Below are 16,410 nucleotides of genomic sequence, written 5' to 3'. Positions count from 1 at the left end.
GCTAGTAAGATTTTAAACGAAGAATCTTGAGCGCATTCACTGGAAAATAGTAAAGAGGTGAACTGCTCATGCCTCAGCTATGTACTGCATACACCTCACGTTTTTCGTTTTAAATCTCGCTAGTATTTTCACAGACACTAAAAATTCGCAATCACACGATTTCAGTACTATCTTTACGGGTTTTAAAATCTGTACGGAGCCATGGTGTATAAAAAATTTGTTTTTATTTAAATAATTATATTCTTCTTTTTGTAGAGCTCCAAGCTAGTCTACTCCATGCATTCCTCTTCATCTCTGCGATGTGCTTACACTTGTACATGCTTACTGTACTCAAGCCTTGCTCTCCATCTACAATTTTCACTCCCCACAGTTACCTCCATTATCAAATTGACTGTACCATCATACCTCAGAATGTGTCATGTCGCCGGCCGCTGTGGCCGAGCGGTTCTAGGCACTTCAGTCCGGAACCGCGTGACTGCTACGGTCGCAGGTTCGCATCCTGCCTCGGGCATGGATGTGTGTGATGTCCTTCAGCTGGTTAGGTTTAAGTAGTTCTAAGTCTAGGGGACTGATGGCCTCAGATGTCAAGTCCCATAGTGCTCAGAGCCATTTTTTTGTGCCATGTCAACCAGTCGCTTAATTTAATCACCTTGTGCCATAAATGTCTTTTCTCCCCAAATTCGATTCGTGCCTCCTCACTACTAATTTAATTTATCCTTCTAACTTTCAGCATTCTATTGTAGCATCAAATGTCAAAAGTTTCTGCTCTGTTGTAGTCTGGACTGTTTACTGTTTACGTTTCAGTTCTGTATAAGGCTATACCCCAGACAGCTACCTTCAGAAAAGACTACTTAACACTTAAATTTGCATTTGGTGTAAACAAATTTCTATTTTTCAGTAACTCATTTGTTGAATTTCCAGCCTGCATTTTATATTCTCGGCTGTTGTCAGATATTTTACTGACCAAATTTCAAAACCGATCAAATACTTTTAGTGTCTCATTTCCTAATCTATTCCCCTCAATAACGCCAGATTTAATCGACTACTTTCCATTGGCCTTGTTTTACTTTTATTGATGACCATCATACAATCTTTTTTCAAGACACTATCCATTCCGTTCAACGGATCTTGCAAGTCCTTTGCCGTCTCTGATAGCATTAAAAAGCCATTGGCAAATTTCAAAGTTTTTGTTTCTTCTCCCTGAACTTTAACTTCCTTTCAGTCAGTCTCCTTGGTAGTCTTTACTACAAGCTCAACGCACACATTGAATAACATTGTATATAGGCTGCAGCTTTGCCTCACTCCCTTCTCAACTACTTCTTCCTTTTCATGTCCATTGACTCTTATAACTGCAATCAGATTTCTGTACATGTTGTAGATAACATTTTACTCCATATATTTTGTGCCTGCTGCCTTCAGATAGACCTTACAGAGAGTGTTCAGGAGTCTACATTATCAAAATATTTTTCTAAATCTACAAGTTTTAGAAACGTATATTTGCCTTTCTTTGAAGATACGTCATAGGGTCACTATTTCCCAGCGTGTTTCTACATTTGTCCGGAATACAAGTTGACCTTACATGGTCGGCTTCTAAGGCCCCTTCCATTAATCTATAAATAATTCGTGTCAGTATTTTGCATTCGTGTCTTATTAAGCTGATGGTTCGCTAATATTCTCCTGTCAGCATCTGCTTTCTCTAGAATTTGGATTATTACAGTCTTCTTTAATCATCAAGAGAGTCTAATATTGAATTTATCCACAATTAAACTGAGCTGTCATTCTTTACGTTAAGTGGAAAATTCATTCAAGTTTTCTGCATAGTCTTAGAAATGCCCAATGACGATATTTTTCCGTGGGTAATAGCATGATCTGTGCATAATCTTGTGCTGGCCCCATTTGAAAAATCGTTTATCTTCCAAAAACAATGCCAGTCGTTTTGATATATGCAGAGTAGAAAGTGTGTGGTTTTGGCAGTTTGCCGGACACTTATTAATTGCATATGACGTATATCAGAAATATATTATAGACAATCATGAATATTTCAATAGTCAACATATTAATTCAGAAAGTGGTGAATATCTGGAAGATGGTTGGATGAAGCTGTCGTTGTGAGACAAAGCTCGTGGCGCACAGAGCTACACACAGTTGCACTTGGAAGGTGGCTGCAGTGATGTACAAATGGGATGGACGTTCCAGTTCTTCAGTTGTCTCATGAACACAGTCGCTGACGTGCTGCGTGGCAAAATATAATGTTTTCAGGCAAGCAAAATTTAAGCTTGTCTTATAGTGATTTCTACATACATTTTAGATGAAAACATGCTTTTTGCAGTATGGCCTTAAGTGATGCAGCGGATAAACGCTGTATGCGATAGTTTGGATCACCAATGGATACAACGTGCGATCTCGATTCATACGTGTTGAAAGCAGCCTGGACATCTACACTACATCAGGGAGGTTCCAGAGCAGCTCTTTCGGATAACTATATGTGCTGTATATGCAGAAGACAATACCACGGCAAATGTGGCTAGGAATATGATGAAACTAACAGACAACACTACTACCCTGATGAAACTAACAGACAACACTACTACCCTGTTCTGGAAGGTCACCTAACACATGACCTATCGAACTCGTTGGGATGTGTTTGGTAGACAACGTACTCGTCACGCTCCTCCAGCTTCATTTTGATAATTTTGATCTTTGTGTAGTCGGATATAAACTGGGTGTGCGATGATAGGAAAATGTCCAGACCCTCTTTGATTGCTCTGTTTACAGCACTTGGCGATTCGCATCATACTGAAATTTCAGAGATCATATACAATTCAGAAATCCTAAAGAATTGTGCATTGACATGTATCTAATCTATGGAAAAATTCTTTTTATCACAGGTAGCCGTCCCTGTGTTTCCATTTTCACAAAAAAGTGTAGACTGTAGCCCTGTGTCATGTGGACTTTCTTCTCTGCGGGGTATGTAAATGGGATAACTTGAAGAAATCGGAGCACGTGCGGGACGTGGATGCAAGATTACACCTCAGGTGCTCCAGTGCCCTCAGTATCAGGTAAAATTCCACATCAAACTCCATTAATTAGTCTGATAATCATACACTGAGGATGCACAATGGAATAACACAGATTAGGGAAGACATCACTCTTCACAGGATGGTAGTACATTGTTGAAGATGTTTGACAAATCTTTGATAAAAGCTAGGTCTACGCTCTAACATTTATAAAAGTATCCCAGTAAACTCTCAAATGTTTTATAAAACGTCTTTTATAAAAGATTTTTGGCAAAGTTATCGTACAGAGCAATGCGGGCCATACATTATGGGTTAATGGTATTAAGTTGAACTGTTTGGAAATATAAATTTGAAACACTCAATTTGAGGTGTTTTTGCTTTAATTAGGACCTCCACTGCCCTACCAACAGCTCTCCAGGTTTTTCGCTGAAAAGTAACGGATTCTGCGATGTGTCATTTCTCTAACAGCCCGCTTTATGTAGAGGATGTACGAACTTAAAGATGAAAGCTCACTGTCTGTGATAGGCAGCAACATAGGTACATGGCACATTCCGAACAAGTCATCAACCTTATCTCGTATACTCGTAAACAAATGAACCATAATGTAAACTAGGCTTATAACTGGTATGTTTTGTTCCAGAATTAAATTAAAAATTATTCCCACTGCTGGTTCTGACAGAGGATTTTGGGAGGTTACGTTGATTGCAAGGCAACCAACAGGAACACCTCCCACCCCACTATCAGCTAATATGGTACTTGGTTGAAAACTCACTTATTCTACAAAAGGTAGAACTAGAACAGACCACTCTGCGTTTAATGGCGGATGATCAAAAGTAAAGAAAAATAAGAAATTTTGTATAGTAAGACACACTACAATGTAAGCTAGGCTTATAACTGGGATGTTTTGTTCTGGAATTAAATTAAAAGTAATTCCCACTGCTGGTTCTGACAGGGGAAGTGCAACCCTTGGCACAGAGTGGTATATACAATATCACTTGCAAGCAGTGTGAAGAAATGTGTATTGGTTAGTCAGACAGAGCTGTGGCAATTGGGTGCGTGAACATGAGAGAAGCTGGAGATTAAGGAAGAAAGATTCAACCTTTGCTGATTATCTTTTAGCCGGAAATCATTCATATGAAGTAGAATATGAAGTTTTACATTCTTTTTAAAAAGTAAGAAAAGTGACCCTACTGGAAACACTGGAAATCAACAAGAACATGACACAGAATAGCAGCCTAGTATTAAAAGAGTTTACATTTTCCCCTTTGTAAAATTAAGTTTTCGTCAGAAATACTTGAGTCAAACTGTAAATTCATCTTATTTCTCATCTATTGTTAAATGTACTACCACATGAAAACGTTCTTTATCACCTTTTCTAGTTATTGTATTCATTTCTGTGTGACAGAAAACTGTAATAGTTTCCTGTACACACACTCTGTCATTTTCGTATCTTCTGTACAAATTATATCTGCGTAAGTCGTACATCATATTTATCTGAGTCTGCGATATTCATTTGTCACGTAAAATGACCCGAATAGCCGAAAGCCAGTTCCTGATCAAATAAATATGATTTCCAAGGGCTCTAGGAAATGTTTTGCTTTTTAATATCGTTATCATGTTCTGCCAAGCACCGACGGAAAATTCAGTTAATGTTAAGTTTTTAATTACACCTTAACAAAAAATACAATACTGTTTCAGTACGTTGCATATCAGTGAACACTCGTAGCTGTTAAGCGAACTGTTGCACATGTCGGCCTCGTCTTGGGATGCAATATTCCACTCGTTTCTCCGGTGAGTTACGAATTCTTCCAGACACTCTTTGAACGTCTACTATAGCCTGTCTAGACCGTACAATTCGCTGCTCCAATCCTTCAATCAAATCTATGGGAGCGCCGTGCTACGCTTCACATTTGAGACGATCCCAGATAGGAAAATTCACAACACTGAGGTCAGGTGACCTAGGAGGCCGAGGTACAGGTCCTGCTTGACCTAACCATTTTGGACCATAGATTTTAAAGGTCGCGTTATATCAGCAACTAAATGTGCCGATTCCTTCTTATATGTAGCACCACTAGGTGTTGGGGAGGGGGTGAGATGGAAGTGACATGTAACATTAATCAAAAGGAACTGACAACAGTGTCAAATACAGAACTTTCGGATTCTCTGTTTTGACTGCTGACAGTTCCAACGACATGTATTGTTGCTTTCGTGTAAAAACATCCGAAAACGACGAATATTAGTGTCGGATTCATGGTCTTCTTGATTGTTGGGTTGACTGTCCCGACGAAAAGTTTTGTGTTAAATTAAAGCAGCATGCAAAGAAATTAGGTTTGTTTTTACACAATAGTGTAAAAAATATTTCATTTCCCTTCCTACCTCATGTAAGACTAATATTAATAACTAACTGGGTAACTGCGGGTAATCTATATAGTTATGCACTGACACCCCTTCGCTCATTGTACTCACTTCACACTGCCAACTTCACATAACACAATCACCATTTTTCAGCAGACGTTACAGTCGAGTTTGAACTGTTCCATTTGTCAAAACGAAGTAAGTGTTTTCTGGAGGACACGACCGATGACTCCAATGCAGCTGTTAATTAGTTCTGTATGTTGCTTCTTTGTGATACTAATATTAATTATTGTCTGCAGCATATATGTTCTGCATCCATCTCCATAGCAGTTTCACACACGAAATCACCGGAAGTACAGTGTTACCACATTTTCTGTTAATATTTGTGGGATCACTGAAATTGCTCATATTCGAAATTCGTTGCGTATTTTCATGTCAGCGCACATGTCCTTCAGTTGCATAAGAAGCTGCTCCCTTCACGCTGTGATAACCACTATTCCACTTCACGTCACGCTGCTGTGGGCGATATGCTGTTATCTCTGTCCCAGATAAATCTCTGCGAGATGAGAACGAGAGTTTAGCGCAGTGACGTGACCTTCGTACGGGAAAGCTCATAGATTGATAATGGGGCCTCATCATAACGGATCACAATGGAACGTCCAGATAAAATTCCAAGTAAGGAAACCACGGATAATCTCCGTAGTACTACATGCTCATGAGTTAGGGAAGGCACGCGGCAGCTACAAACCACGTAAGTTTTATATTTATAAACTGATCGACAGGGCGAATATTACGGATAACGTCATCAGAAATGTCGAGGAATAGTTGATAACGTAACAGACAGTGATACTGTTTTACGAAAGGCATTATAGATATCATCATATGGTGTTTTTTAGTCTGAAATGAATCGCGGATGTAGCAATTGCTAAGTTTGTTACTTCATTGCTATCGTGTTTTTGTAAGGATAGTCCACCACTGAAAATGCGTGTCGGTCGTAGAGGGGAAGGACTTCTAGCTCCAGCTTACCATAATAAAGAACGAAAACCTCTCTGAACAGAAATTCCTCAACAGAATGCTAGATGTTCTTCAGAGTCAGATAAGGTATGATTTAAGATAGTTTTGCAGGTCACAGTCTTCATCACATTGGCTTTGTCAAGCATTATACCTACTACATTTCATGTCATTGGAAATGTGTGAATGTCTGATACTGTCTATTTGACGGTGGCGTAAGAGTGCTTCTTCTAGTCCTTTTCACTTCAAACGTGTGAAGGAAGAAAGGAATATCTTTATCTTCGCATAACATATGTCTGACAAGGCAATTTCTGTGATTTATTCGAAGAACTGCAAGTCATAAGCATCTGACGAGAGCAACTGAGCAATATGTGTGACTTTTTTGATTTTCTTTATGGTGATAATTTTGTGTCCTTATTTTTTCATTATTGCAATAACGTATTTCGCATGCATCTCATTGTAGGAAAAAAAAAAACCTACAGACTGACTCAACAGTATTTTCCCTCCAGGTACAGCGTCGTGTGTATTATTTTGCTGGCCTTCCCTCTTTTCCATTACATGACTACATGGTATAACCAGTTACTTATTTATCACACTCTTATCTTGGATACCATATGTATGTCTGCATGGCGTAAAAACGAACTTACTTTTTCCATATTTTTTAAATGTGTGAATTAAGTATGCAAATTACATTGTAAAATCTCTCGCAACTCCGTGTAATATTAATTCAAGACAAAATTTGACTAGAAGGAAAACCTTTAGTTTCCCTGCCAGGAGCATGAATCTACTCTTGACAAATGACAGTTCTCTTCGATTATTTTTTACATGCGTTTTCTTTTCATCCTTACTCATACTCCCATATATTAAATGTCATCAGGCCAGTTACCAGTCTAGCGACACCAGAAACGATGGTATCGACACTGATATCAGCCGGCCGGTGTGGCCGAGCGGTTCTAGGCGCTTCAGTCTGGAACCACGCGACCGCTACGGTCGCAGGTTCGAATCCTGCCCCCGGGATGGATGTGTGTGATGTCCTTAGGTTAGTTAGGTTTAAGTAGTTCTAAGTTCTAGGGGACTGATGACCTCAGATGTTAAGTCCCATAGTGCTCAGAGCCATTTTATTTGACACTGATATTGTTACTTTTTTGAATATTTTTACACGCTAATCCTTCACACTCGCATCTGTTCTCTAAGTGTGCTAGCGACATCTTATCCCAATGTAATTTTTTTAAGATAGTAATACATGTATCAATTTTATCCGAAATAGCTCTAGGCATTCTAGAGCTACGGTCACATACAACCAATTTCCCAGCATTACGTACAAGGTTACTAAGGTTGTCTCAGTATATTTACCTAGGTACTAAGCCATATGTGTACCAAACGTGACTGAAATTGCACCAAGCATTCCAGAGATATACTTTTCATGGCACTCTTTCCTACCTCCAACCTCACCTCTATGGTTAAATGTCAACCCAGCATCTCCAAAAACTATGGATGCGACATCAATATGGTTCGTTTTAAGTTGTTTTTAGCTCACTTCTTCATCCTGATAGCTCATCCCACTCCTAAATGTGCACGTGTCTTACTCAGCCATACGCTTTTATGAAATTTCCTGGCAGATTAAAACTGTGTGCCGGACCGAGACTCGAACTCGGGACCTCGGGTGTCGAGTTTGAGTTCGGTCCGGCACACAGTTTTAATCTATCAGGAAATTTCAAATCACCGCACACTCCGCTGCAGGGTGAAAATCTGATTCTGCATATGCTTTTACATATATGGTATATAGGTACCAGTTTAGATTGAAATTACATAAGGCGCTCCACGGTTATCCTAGAACATAAACAGATAAATTCATTTTTTATTCTTATAGATTTTAATGTTCAAAGCGTGTGCAAAGTGTCCCTAATCTCTAGACCCAAGGTTATACAGATAGTATATCGTCCAGAAGTGAGCACTCTTAGAGACTGAACTAATGGTCGGAAATCTCCTTTTAAAATTTGCTGATTGATTTATACTGAACAACAGACCGAACTCGAAATCGGACTCTTGCTAGCAGTTTACAAGCATCTGCCTCACACGCCTTGAACTGTCAAGTCCTCGTACCGTAAGAACTATTCATTACTGGCTGTTGGTTCTATACCTCATAATACTATCTTTTGGATCCTTTAAGATCGTCTGTTTAATTTTGACAGATGCTGAGTAGATTCCCCAGTAGCCTCCTTTCTCATGTGTCTGACAAAAGTAGAAATTGTTGTGGTTATAAGGCAAGTAGTTATTGTAAAAATGAATGGGATGAAACAGCAGCTCAAATCAATTAAGTAACAAGATTTTTGGAACAATTACATCATACATTCGATTATTTATTTAAAAAAATACTAACCCGTTCCATATTACAACGAAATGTTGTACTTGATTCATAGAATAAGTCTCGAACTAAACTGAAATATGCAGCACTTACTGACATTAATGTCGTTATGTCATCACTTAAAACTCCCGGGCTATTAGGCCGGGATCGATGTACAAAAATTTCTCCTAATGTTTCCTCTCTGACTGCGGGAGACATTTTCAGAGATAAGGTGGCAGTTAGCCATTTTACTTCTGAAGATGTCTCCCGCAACCGGAGAGGAAACATTAGGAGAAAGTTTTATACATCGACTACTTCCTAAAAACCCGGAAGCTTTAAGCGATGTCAGTACCAGCCGTGAGAGCTTACATTGTATGATCAGTGTCGTTATGGGGACCAGCCTCTACATCCAGTATATAGATAGTTATCAAAACAATGAGGCACCTGAACGAGTATTGTTAATATGTGGACGACCAAATAAAGGTATGCAAGGTGTCAGTTCTTTCCATTTCAAAGTTGCTCCATTAATCACGCTGTGCAACATATTGTGCCCTCAACGACGGATAAAAGTTCAACATGTTCTGTAATATAATGATCGTGTGGTTTAACGGGACAGGGAAGCATCGAAGTACACCAAGATCTGGTTAAAGCACGCATTAACAGAACAATGTGATTTGGGGCGTTATAATCTATAAAATAGTGTCCTTACTATGGAACAACATCTGCATACAGAATGCACTTGTCCTTGAAATATATTTGACGATAAATGCACAAACACAATACGACCAATGGAATGCATGAAACTACTACTCCCACAGTGGCAGAGGTACCCGTACATTTGTTCATGGGAACAGGACGGCCATCACACACAAACTAGACCTAATGTTTGAAACAATGTGCCAGTAACTAATTAACGATTTAAATATCTTCCCGTCATTGTTGGTTCATACGTCACATTTTCGGCAGCATCTACTTTGCACGAACACTTTATTGAAGCTTATGACACAGCAAGTGTTATTCAGTGTGTGGCACAATAGAACGAATTTGTTCAAAATACTTAAGGAGTTCTGATTTTACTTGTATCGTATTAACCTTCACTTTTTTTTTGGTGACGAACTTCACCAACATCCGATAATCTTGACCACAGATAGCTAATTGTCTTCAGCATTACGTTCCGTTGATTAATGCCTTGCCAAGATGTGCGTTTGTTGTCATCGTCACCTATCGGTTCATATATTGACAAGATACGGTGCACTTACTCTAACCATCCACACTTCAACAACCTTCTCTTATGAGAGTCAGGGAACCCAGTCAGTTCTAACAACTCGTGATTAAAAGAGAGATCAAATATTGTGATTCAGTACTGGCGCACAGTAAAAGTCTTCCGTCAGAACTTACAGACTTTGAAAAGAAGGGAGTCAGATGGACAGTAACTCTGCCGCGCATCAGGCGCCTGAACAATACAAGCATGTGTCAGCACTTGACAGAGGACATGTAGTTGGATTCGAGGAAGCTGTTTTGAATAATTGGAGAATCGCTCGGCGTTGGAATAGAAGCGATGCCACTATTAGACGATGTTTGCAGGAATGGGTGAACTATGGCCGAACACAGCGTCAAGAAGGGAGCGGTCGATCTGGAGAGACGACAGAACGAGAGGACCAAGCAATCGTTAGAGAGACACTTAGAGCCCCAGATTCATTATTATTTATCCGACGTACAACTGGTGCCTCAGTGACCACTAAGATCATTAATAGGCGCCTCAAAGAAAGGGGGCTGAGCTGACGGTGCCCCTTGCACCGACTGCCTCTGCACATCAGTAAGCCCGTTTGCAGTGCTGTCGGGCATATTCTACCTGGAATATCGTTGACTGGAGTAGAATTGTCTTCAGTGGTGAGTGCCGCTCCGAACTGAGCCCAGATGACCAACGAAGACGGGTCTGGTGACGCCCCGGATTGCAGTTGGATACCAACTTAACTGTCGGCCGCCTTACTGCCCAGTAACAAGGAGTGATGATCTGGGCTGCCATTTCTTTTCGTAGCAGGATCCATTTCATTGTCATCTGCGGCACCCCTACAGCACAGCGCTACGCCGACGATATTCTACGGCCCGTTTTATTGACCTTCATGGCAAGCTATCTTGGCCTTACATTTCAGCAAGATAATGTCTACCCCCATACGGCGAGAGTTTCTACTGCCTATCTCCGTGCTTGCCAAACTCTATCCTGCCCAGCAAGGTCGCCGGGTCTCTCCCAACTGAGAACATTTGGAGCATTATGGCCAGGGCCGTCCAACCAGCTCTGGATTTTGACGAACTAGTGCACTATCTGGACAGAATGTGGCGCAATATCCATCAGGAAGACATCCAACAACAGTATCAATCAATGTGAAGCCGAATAACTGCTTTCATAAAGGCCAATGCGTTACTGACTTGCTCAATTTGCGGAGCTCTTTCTCTTGAATAAATCTTTCCAGTTTTCAGGAACTGCAGTCGTTTGCTTGTCTGTACATGTGGATCACATCTACCGATTACCGTCCCATTCGGATATTTCCTTCGTGGTTCGCCTCTTTTAAGAATTATCTTGCAGAAAATGCGAAATTGTTTTAATTCACTAACAGGGACACAAATATTTTGAAGAGTTCCGTTTTTATTTCGTATTCTATGCGTGTAAAATCAAAGCTCTTTGCCACTTGGTATTTGTCAAACAGTTGGCAGTATCTAGAAGAATAGTTATGACTGCATATGTATGCATGATATATATACAGGATCGAGAAGATGAAACGTACCACAAATAGACAATAGCACTTTGAAGACGTATATTGATTCAAAACAGCCGTCAAGGGGATCCAAAATACTGTTCCTTTCATGTTAGTTGGACATACAGCGGCAAGAAACAATCAGTGCCTTCTCTGCGCGATAGGAATGGAGATACTATCGAAGACAGTGCTGCCAAAGCAGAGTTACTAAACACAGCCTTCCGAAATGCCTTCACAAAAGAAGACGAAGTAAATATTCCAGAATTCGAATCAAGAACAGCTACCAACATGAGTAACGTAGAAGTAAATATCCTCGGAGTAGTGAAGCAACTTAAATAACTTAATAAAAGCAAGTCATCTGGTCCAGACTGTATACCAATTAGGTTCCTTTCGGAGTATGCTGATGCATTAGCTCAATACTTAACAATCATATACAACCGTTCGCTCGACGAAAGATACGTACCCAAAGACTGGAAAGTTGCACAGGTCACACCAATATTCAAGAAAGGTAGTATGAGCAATCCACTAAATTACAGGCCCATATCGCTAACGTCGATATGCAGCTGGAGTTTGGAACATATATTGTGTTAAAACATTATGAATTGCCTCGAAGAAAACTGTCTATTGACACACAGTCAACATAGGTTTAGAAAACATCGTTCCTGTGAAACACAACTAGATCTTTATTTACACAAAGTGTTGAGTGCTATTCACAAGGGGTTACAGATAGATCTCGTATTTCTGGATTTCCGGAAGGCTTTTGACACTGTACCACACAAGCGGCTTGTAGTGAAATTGCGTGCTTATGGAATTCGTCTCAGTTATGTGACTGGATATGTGATTTCCTGTCAGAGAGGTCACAGTTCGTAGTAATTGACGGAAAGTCATAGAGTAAAATAGAAGTGATCTCTGGCGTTCCCCAAGGTAGTGTTATAGGCCCTTTGCTGTTCCTTATCTACACTCCTGGAAATTGAAATAAGAACACCGTGAATTCATTGTCCCAGGAAGGGGAAACTTTATTGACACATTCCTGGGGTCAGATACATCACATGATCACACTGACAGAACCACAGGCACCTAGACACAGGCAACAGAGCATGCACAATGTCGGCACTAGTACAGCGTATATCCACCTTTCGCAGCAATGCAGGCTGCTATTCTCCCATGGAGACGATCGTAGAGATGCTGGATGTAGTCCTGAGGAACGGCTTGCCATGCCATTTCCACCTGGCGCCTCAGTTGGACCAGCGTTTGTGCTGGACGTGCAGACCGCGTGAGACGACGCTTCATCCAGTCCCAAACATGCTCAATGGGGGACAGATCCGGAGATCTTGCTGGCCAGGGTAGTTGACTTACACCTTCTAGAGCACGTTGGGTGGCACGGGATACATGCGGACGTGCATTGTCCTGTTGGAACAGCAAGTTCCCTTGCCGGTCTAGGAATGGTAGAACGATGGGTTCGATGACGGTTTGGATGTACCGTGCACTATTCAGTGTCCCCTCGACGATCACCAGTGGTGTACGGCCAGTGTAGGAGATCGCTCCCCACACCATGATGCCGGGTGTTGGCCCTGTGTGTCTCGGTCGTATGCAGTCCTGATTGTGGCGCTCATCTGCACGGCGCCAAACACGCATACGACCATCATTGGCACCAAGGCAGAAGCGACTCTCATCGCTGAAGACGACACGTCTCCATTCGTCCCTCCATTCACGCCTGTCGCGACACCACTGGAGGCGGGCTGCACGATGTTGGGGCGTGAGCGGAAGACGGCCTAACGGTGTTCGGGACCGTAGCCCAGCTTCATGGAGACGGTTGCGAATGGTCCTCGCCGATACCCCAGGAGCAACAGTGTCCCTAATTTGCTGGGAAGTGGCGGTGCGGTCCCCTACGGCACTGCGTAGGATCCTACGGTCTTGGCGTGCATCCGTGCGTCGCTGCGGTCCGGTCCCAGGTCGACGGGCACGTGCACCTTCCGCCGACCACTGGCGACAACATCGATGTACTGTGGAGACCTCACGACCCACGTGTTGAGCAATTCGGCGGTACGTCCACCCGGCCTCCCGCATGCCCACTATACGCCTTCGCTCAAAGTCCATCAACTGCACATACGGTTCACGTCCACGCTGTCGCGGCATGCTACCAGTGTTAAAGACTGCAATGGAGCTCCGTATGCCACGGCAAACTGGCTGACACTGACGGCGGCGGTGCACAAATGCTGCGCAGCTAGCGCCATTCGACGGCCAACACCGCGGTTCCTGGTGTGTCCGCTGTGCCGTGCGTGTGATCATTGCTTGTACAGCCCTCTCGCAGTGTCCGGAGCAAGTATGGTGGGTCTGACACACCGGTGTCAATGTGTTCTTTTTTCCATTTCCAGGAGTGTATATAAACGATTTGGGAGACAATCTGAGCTGGCGTCTTCGGTTGTTTGCAGATGACGCTGCCGTTTATCGGCTAATAAAGTAATCAGAAGATCAAAACAAATTGCAAAACGATTTAGAAAAGATATCTGAATGGTGCGAAAATTGGCAGTTAACCCTAAATAACGAAAAGTGTGAGGTCATCCACGTGAGTGCTAAAAGGAATTCGTTAAACTTCGGTTACACGATAAATCAGTCTAATCTAAAAGCCGTAAATTCAACTAAATACCTAGGTATTACAATTACGAACAACTTAAATTGGAAGGAACACAAAGAAAATGTTGTGGGGAAGGTTAACCAAAGGCTGCGTTTCATTGGCAGGACACTTAGAAAATGTAACAGATCTACTAAGAAGACTGCCTACATTACGCTTGTCTGTCCTCATATAGAATACTGCCGCGCGGTGTGAGATCCTTACCAGATAGGACTGACGACGGAGTACACTGAAAAAGTTCAAAGAAGGGCAGCACGTTTTGTATTATCGCGAAATATGGGAGAGAATGTCACAGAAATGATACGGGATTTGGGATGGACATCATTAAAAGAAACGCGTTTTTCGTTGCGACGGAATCTTCTCACGAAATTCCAATCACCATCTTTCACCATATTTTGTTGACGCCGACCTACATAGGGAGGAACGATCACCACGATAAAATAAGGGAAATCAGAGTTCGTACTGTAAGATATAGGTGTTCGTTCTTTCCGCGCGATGTACGAAATTGGAATAATAGAGCATTGTGAAGGTGGTTCGATGAACCCTCTGCCAAGCACTTAAATGTGATTTGCAGAATATCCATGTAGATTTAGATGTAGATGAACATCGAGCACATAGACCTGCATATATTGTTTGAAAGAGATCGTCTATGAATAAAGCACTGCGTGTTTCACCACATGATATCCGATGTACTTAAGGAAGTGTTTTCAGGAGATCTGAAGGTCTCACATGCATCCTAATTTCTGCGGAGTATTCCTCAAACCATTCCATCACGCTTCGTAAGCGATGAGTGGCTCGTTGCATTGCTGAAGGCACATTTTGCCAGCCGAGAAACAAAGGCGGCACCCACATGAGAGCGCCTCCCTCTCCGTTTACACGTCACCTAATCTCAGTCCTACATTTGGGACACTATCGCGCCAATGTGCGTCATGGGTACATCTTTGAACATTCCCCGAGAGAGGCGGGTAACGGCTGAATGGTCTGGATCAGGATAGCCCATTAGTGCTTTAAGTGTCTCACAGTGTTCATACCATGAAGCATTGCCTTCATTACCAGGGCGAAAGGCTAGTGGGTGCTTCATGCTACTGGGTCTAATGCAATCTCTCATGAGAGTACAGCAGGAAGAAGGTATGTTACAAATGTTTCACATCCAGGTTCAAAGGTGCCGAGTATTGATTTGTGAATAAGGAAGGAATGTTACCGTGTGATGCCTTATCTACACTACTGACCATTAAAATTGCTACACCAAGAAGAAAGGCAGATGATAAACGGGTATTCATTGGACAAATGTATTATACTATAACTGACATGTGATTACATTTTCACGCAATTTGGGTGCATAGATCCTGAGAAATCAGTACCCAGAACAAAGACCTCTGGCCGTAATAACGGCCTTGATACGCCTGGGCATTGAGTCAAACAGAGCTTGGATGGCGTGTACAGGTACAGCTGCCCATGCAGCTTCAACACGATACCACAGTTCATCAAGAGTAGTGACTCACGTATTGTGATGAGCCAGTTGCTCGGCCACCATTGACCAAACGATTTCAATTGGTGAGAGATCTGGAGAATGAGCTGGCCAGGGCAGCAGTCGAACATTTTCTGTATCCAGAAAGGCCCGTACAGGACCTGCAACATTCGTCGTGCACTATCCCGCTGAAATGTAGGGTTTCACAGGGACCGAATGAAGGGTAGAGCCACGGGTCGTAACACATCTGAAATTTAACGTCCACTGTTCAAAGGGCCGTCAATGCGAACGAGAGGTGACCGAGACGTGTAACCAATGGCACCCCATTCCATCACGCCGGGTGATACGCCAGTATGGCGATGACGAATACACGTTTCCAATGCGCGTTCACCGCGATGTCGCCAAACACGGATGCGACCATCATGACGCTGTAAACAGAACCTGGATTCATCCGAAAAAATGACTTTTTCCATTCGTGCACCCAGGTTCGTCGTTGAGTACATCATCGAAGGCGCTCCTGTCTGTGATGCAGCGTCAAGGGTAATCGCAGCCATGGTCTTCGAACTGATAGTCCATGCTGCTGCAAACGTCGTCGAACTGTTCGTGGAGATGGTTGTTGTCTTGCAAACGTCCCCATCTATTGACTCAGGGATCTATACGTGGCTGCACGATCTGTTACAGCCATGTGGATAAGATGCCTGTCATCTCGACTGCTAGTGATATGAGGCCGTTGGGATCCAGCACGGCGTTCCGTATTACCCTCCTGAACCCACCGATTCCATATTCTGCTAACAGTCATTGGATCTCGACCAGCGCGAGCAGCAATGTCG

General features: G+C 42.4%; 1 protein-coding gene across 1 annotated transcript in view; it reads left to right on the top strand.

The window, feature by feature from the left end:
- The first annotated feature begins 5,998 nt into the window (after positions 1–5,998).
- LOC124790028 (UDP-glucosyltransferase 2-like) overlaps positions 5,999–16,410 on the top strand; it is a 132,646-nt gene continuing 122,234 nt past the window's right edge. Inside the window, exon 1 of the mRNA XM_047257584.1 lies at positions 5,999–6,123. The gene's annotated coding sequence lies outside the window, so the exon portion shown is untranslated. The remainder of the gene's footprint in view (positions 6,124–16,410) is intronic.

This window comes from Schistocerca piceifrons, chromosome 3, assembly GCF_021461385.2.
Source record: "Schistocerca piceifrons isolate TAMUIC-IGC-003096 chromosome 3, iqSchPice1.1, whole genome shotgun sequence".
Lineage (NCBI taxonomy): Eukaryota > Metazoa > Arthropoda > Insecta > Orthoptera > Acrididae > Schistocerca > Schistocerca piceifrons.
This window is presented reverse-complemented; position numbering and strand designations above follow the sequence as displayed.